Source organism: Mobula hypostoma, chromosome 5 (assembly GCF_963921235.1).
Source record: "Mobula hypostoma chromosome 5, sMobHyp1.1, whole genome shotgun sequence".
Lineage (NCBI taxonomy): Eukaryota > Metazoa > Chordata > Chondrichthyes > Myliobatiformes > Myliobatidae > Mobula > Mobula hypostoma.
The window spans coordinates 21249202-21255201 of record NC_086101.1 but is presented as its reverse complement, the minus strand read 5'-3'; the positions used below and the strand labels follow the sequence as shown (position 1 = coordinate 21255201).

Sequence of the window (6000 nt, the reverse complement as noted above, 5' to 3'; positions counted from 1 at the left end):
GTCGTGCTAACTCGCGGGCACAGTGTATATACTGTAGAAAGAAGTATTTGTACATGATTAGCCAATCAAAAAAAAATAAAAAACGGCTTTATTACCTCATGCAAGCTCATATAAACCAATAGAATTACTACATGTTTTACCAGTTTTAGAGTGCTCACATACTACCTCTGACATTCACACTAGAACATCTTTTGTTTATTTTTCTTTTCTTTGTAAAGTGGTTTTTGAAGTCAGCACAAAATTGCAGTGTGTAATGATTTTAAGTTGAAGGCACTGACAAAAAAAAAAGATAATTTTGTCACAGTTTTCACGCATCCTGGGATATAGGCAGCGGCAGGCTGATTGTTACCTATTAAAATCTGTGAATCAGAGACCAGTTTTTTATCAAGTTTTTCAAATCTTACTTGGAGGGTTTCTGAGCTCAAAGGGGAGAGGGGATGGAGATCAAAATAAAAGATCGATTTGAGGTTTTTTTGTTTGATCTCTTGTGCATCTGTTTTGGGGAAAATGTCATTCCCCATCCCCTGCTTTCACTCCATCCTGACAAGTGGTGCTAGAAAAGGCTGTGGCCTAGGCTGAGTGAGTGTTGCTTCCGCCCCTTTAGGTTTCGTGTGGCCTCCTGCTGTGTTCTTCTTCCACCCTCACAGGAGGGTAGGCCACAGGTGGAATTGTCTTTGGGGTTACCAGAGAACCAGGGTTTCTAAATGCACCACAGTAGCAGCAGCCAACTATCCCTGGAAAGCCATTACTGGAGTGACTATGCCATTGTTCCATTTGAGTGGGAGGGGGGGGGTGTGCATCCTCCATGGCATTTCCTGTTGGCTTCTGTGTGTCCATGGAGAAAGCCCATTGTGAACATGTGGCTCTTGATACTTGGGTGGGCTGGAGAGGAGGGAGTAAGTGCTGCAAGTTGTACATCATTGTACACCATTGAGATGGTTCCCAAGAAATACAGAAGGGGAAGAATGCCCAGTGTTAGTTCCCCACACTCGAGACTTAGTTCCCACACCTGTCCCAAACATATCTGTTCCACAGCAATTCCAGTCCAAGCCAAGCAAATGGCAAAGGGAGCTGCAACTGGTAAAATGGCCAACTTAAAATACTGGTCACACCCCATGGGAGCTCCCCGTGCCATCCCGGGACTCGTGCCTTTCCTTCCCAGCCTAAAGAAGGTAAACCTGCTGGGGTGGGGATATGGAGTTGTGAGTTACGAGATTTCCCCTTGCCAATCCTGAAACAGCATAAAATGGCTAAGTGCCCCTGATTGGATGGGAAGAGGCCCAAGTTTGAACATTGCCTCAACTCAGGGTCCCTATCAGGTTAGATTTGAAATTCCTAATGGTTTCTGATTTTGAATTTCTATTATGTTTAGTTGATATTTCTTTTCCAACTGTTTCAATGTATTTTCTGTTACGCTTTACGAATGTGCACATTTTTTTGTTAAGAAAAAGAGGGAAAGGAAAAAAAAATGGCTGTGATGGGGAATGGGCTATGGTTTGGGTTTTTTTGGCTTGAATGGTCCTTGGCAGAGAGACAGAAGTGGGGTACCTGTGATGCAAGACAAATCCTGGCATCAGGGGTAGAGAGAGGTCTGTGGCATTCGTCCACCCTTACTCTGCCTTCTCCAACCCCTAGCCAGACTACCAACACCCCCACCCCCTCGCTCTCCACAGGCCCTGCCCCCAACACCAGTCTCTGGCTTGTGGGCCGAGGTCTGATGGTGTCAAGGGGCCTTGAGCAAGAGTTTTGCCAAAAATCAGTTTGGCTTCGTTTTTGTTTTGAGATGATGTTTTGTAAAGGGGTTTGCCGAGACCAGGAATGTCTCCTCCAGTGTTATGCTGCCATTCTGTGCTGCTAAGTAACCATGATTGCTTTCAATAAACTTTATTGTTCCACGCAAACCTTCTTCCCGTGTTTTGTTAAGGAGTTTCTCTCCTTCCTGGATAGCCAAGTGTGGGTTTACTTCCTGGGACACCGCACAAGGTTACAGTGAAAGATTTTCAATCAGGTGCTCCCGTCCTGACCAGAGAGTGAAGGGAAGTCATTTCTGTAAGCATAAAAGAAAGCCATTTGGCCGTTTGAGTCAATGCCAGTTCTCAGGGAAATCCCATTCCCTACCACCCCTTTTGCCCCACACACCCATAGTTTCCCACTCTTCCTCCCCCACTCAGACTTTACCCTACCCTTACATTCCACAGTGGCTATTTCACCGACCAATTGACTACATTGTGACCTGTCCCGATCTTCAATGTCCCACAGCTCTTCCCACCCTCCTCTACTAATGCCTGCTCTCCTCTCTCATTGCCTGCAGTTCCCACTTGTTTTCCCTTACCCCTTTCGTTATCATCCATCCACCCTCACATTGTCCCAATTTCCTCTCCATTCAAATCTCCCCTCTTTAACACTGTCTCTATGTTGACCCTTGACATCTCTGCTTGCTCCCTCCCTCATCTGATCTGACTCCTGCTTTTCCCTCCTAACCTATCCTCCCACCCTTTCATCTGCCTCTAGCCTCCTCCCTTCTGCCGTTAGCCCTCACGCTATCACTGTAATCTTGTCCAGAGCACGTCGATCTTCTCAATAACCTCTCACAGTTCCCTAACTCTATACCTTTCTTTCTACCTTGACCCACCCCCACCTGTGCTGCAGTCGGAGGCTATGAGCCCTTTACTCCTGGGCCAGGTTATGTTTGTTTGAGGTTGGGGACCTTTCGACTGCCATGGGTGTTAAGGGAGAGGGGAATCTTATTTAAATAGATAGACAAACTTTATTGATCCCGAGGGAAATTGGGTTTTGTTACAGTTTCACCAACTGGAGTATAAATATAGCAATATAAAACAATAAATAATTAAATAATGATATGTAAATTATGCCAGATGGAAATAAGTCCAGGATCAGCCTATTGGCTCACGGTATCTGACCCTCCAAGGGAGGAGTTGTAAAGTTTGATGGCCACAGGCAGGAATGACTTCCTATGATGCTCAGTGTTGCATCTCGGTGGAATGAGTCTCTGGCTGAATGTACTCCTGTGCCCAACCAGTATGTTATGTAATGGATGGGAGACATTGTCCAAGATGGCATGCAACTTAGACAGCATCCTCTTTTCAGACACCACCGTCAGAAAGTCCAGTTCCATCCCCACAGCATCACTGGCCTTACGAATGAGTTTGTTGATTCTGTTGGTGTCTGCTACCCTCAGCCTGCTTCCCCAGCACACAACAGCAAACATGATAGCACTGGCCACCACAGACTCGTAGAACATCCTCAGCATCGTCCGACAGATGTTAAAGGAGCTCAGTCTTCTCAGGAAATAGAGACGGCTCTGACCCTTCTTGTAGACAGCCTCAGTGTTCTTTGACCAGTCCAGTTTATTGTCAATTCGTATCCCCAGGTATTTGTAATCCTCCACCATGTCCACACTGACCCCCCATATTTCACCACACTTTTTGAGGTTTTGGTACAAGCAGTATCCTTGATCCAGGAATACCAATTCGAATCCCACCAAGCTGGCTCAGACTTCAGCTCCAGAGACCTGAAAATGGTCCAATCATAGGTGCTGTCTGTGTGTGGAAATGACCCTGTGATTTCTTCCCCACCCCCACCCCCAATCCCTGTGCTCTAGTTTCTTCCCACATCTACTGGTTGGTGGGTTAATTGACTGCTGAAAACTGCCCCCATAGTGTGCGGGTAAGTGGCAGAAAGGATTAAAGGTGGGGTTGACCATGAGGAGCACCTACAAAATGTTGGAGGAACTCAGCAGGTCATGCGGCATCTATGGAAATGAGTGAACTTACTGCCCATTACTTCGCTGGCATTTAGGGCGGCAATGAAGATGCTCCATCTCCGGCCGTGTTCAGGGCTTCCTTCATCATGTCAGTAGCTCAATTCTCACTACTGTCAGTCATGCAAGTCCCAGGTGTAGACTCAAAAATACCATCGTACACAGATGTAGAAGGATTCTTTATTACTGTTTGCAATAACAATTTTGTTTTACCAGTCAGGATTGTTAGCCTTGAGCTGAACCCCAGACTTGGCTCCCTTGACCAAAAGGCCTGGGTGACCTTTTGAAAGACAAAGCATAAAGAACCTGACTCCGGCCAACCTATCTGGTTCATTGAGGCATACAAGCCTCCAAACCTCAACAAGGTTGTAGTCTTTTTGGAGAGGAAATGAATGTAATAGATGATAAATGGAAATGGGGTTGGAGATGGAGATGGAGGTAATACAATGGATCGTCAGTTTGTCTTGCTCTGGGTCTCCGCATCTGGAATCTCTTGTATCCGTGCGATGAGATGGGGGGTGAATACGGCCCCTCAAGAACGATGAAGGTGGCAGATGCAGGAGAACACTGCCACCTACAAACCGTGCACCATTGTGACCTGAAAATAAATCGCTATTCCATCATTGTCGCTGAGTCTAAATCCTGGAATTTGATCCCTGACAGTGGGATGCCTTCACTAGAAAGACTGTGTCTGCTCACCCCAGCCTTCTCAAGGGGCAGTTAGGGACGGGTGAAAAAATGCTGGCCTTGCCACTTCCATCCACATTCTGGCAATGGATAAAACTGCAGTTTAAAGCTCCGCATCCGGTACCAGCGCAGTGTTACGGCAGGGAACGGGAGCCTTGATTGAAGCCGGGAGCCTTGATTGAAGCCAGGAGCCATTGCCCTTGTTGGAGGTGAGGTGATCTTGCAGTGTTCAGGGATCAAGGTTAAACTCAGAACAGCTGGAAATTCCTGGCAATGAGCCAACAGCTCATAAATTTTGAGTGGATTGTGTTGCTCAGTGCCCTGCAGGTCCAGATAATTGGAAGCGACCCCAGGAGCAGAGGAGCCTTTGGCCTAGTCACCGGTGTGGGAACGAAGGCCTGGTTTCCATAGAAACTGAGCGGGAGGCAGAGGCAGGGTGAAAATGGAAGACAAAATTGCATTGAGTGAAGCAAAGCGGGAGGTTGTGAGACAGCCAGTGAATTGGGGGGATTAAATTGGCACGGGAATCAGATAAGAAGAAACGAGGCAGCATTTCAGCTATGCTGAAACAAAAGCTTCACCCTCCAAGCCCATGGGTCAACACTTGAGGAAGAGAAAGGAGCGCACTGATAGCTGAAAACTGTGGTAGCTTCGGCCATTGCTGGAGAAATGTTTATGCACTGGCTGAACCTTCTAGAACTTTCTTGTGTTTCTTCATCCCTGAGTCACACTGTAGCATCGTAGGGAAGAAGAGGTGTGGGGAGAAGAACGATGTCTCATTAACAACCAGAGAAAGCAGGACTACTGTCACAGCCTGAAGCTGGTGTGGGTTTACAGTGGGTGCAGGGACTTACCCACAGATTCGGGTACAGTCATTTAGCTCAGGTTAAGCTAATGACAGATTATCCAAATGAAGATGCGAAGGTGGCAAATCCATCTTTGACCCTGATTTTCGAAAATGATTCCAAAAGCAGGCCTTGTCTGGAAATCTCCCTGCCTTTCCCTCGCTCTACCTTTGGGGCCCCACTTAGCATTTTCACTGTGACCTTGCAACCTGACCTTTGAGAGAGTAATGGTCAGAAGGGTAGGGGCTAATTCATTTCTGATACTTTTAAAGCACAAAGTGCCAGTCTTTGAAAGAATATCTCTTGCACTGGTTCGAAATCATTTTTCTTCATCTAAACCAGGGCTTGGGTCATGTTACTGCCCTACTTTTTAAATTAGGATTTTAATTTGTAACATTCTTATTAGAGGAGGCCAATTGTTCAAATAATATGTTTCACTAACTCTATTGTTACCCATGTTAGACCCTGTAGGTTTTTGGCTACTGAGAGTGGAGAGGCAGAGTGTCACAGCTTGTAGAGCCACTACTTTGCAGTGCCAGAGACCCAAGTTCAGTCCTGATCCATGCTCTAATCTCCTCCCACAATCAAAAATGTGGGAGTTGGTCATTCTGCATTGTCTGTTGTCTGTAGGTGAATGGGGTGTCTAATTTTATTTTTTTGTTGGCAGGGGAAAGCTTTTGTTTGGTG

At 46.4% G+C, this 6000-nt stretch overlaps 1 long non-coding RNA gene across 1 annotated transcript in view; it reads right to left on the bottom strand.

Annotated features, from left to right (window-relative positions):
- Window positions 1–1925: 1925 nt before the first annotated feature.
- Window positions 1926–6000, bottom strand: part of LOC134346675 (uncharacterized) — a 55397-nt gene continuing 51322 nt past the window's right edge. Inside the window, exon 3 of the long non-coding RNA XR_010017985.1 lies at window positions 1926–2047. This is a non-coding gene — a long non-coding RNA (uncharacterized LOC134346675). The remainder of the gene's footprint in view (window positions 2048–6000) is intronic.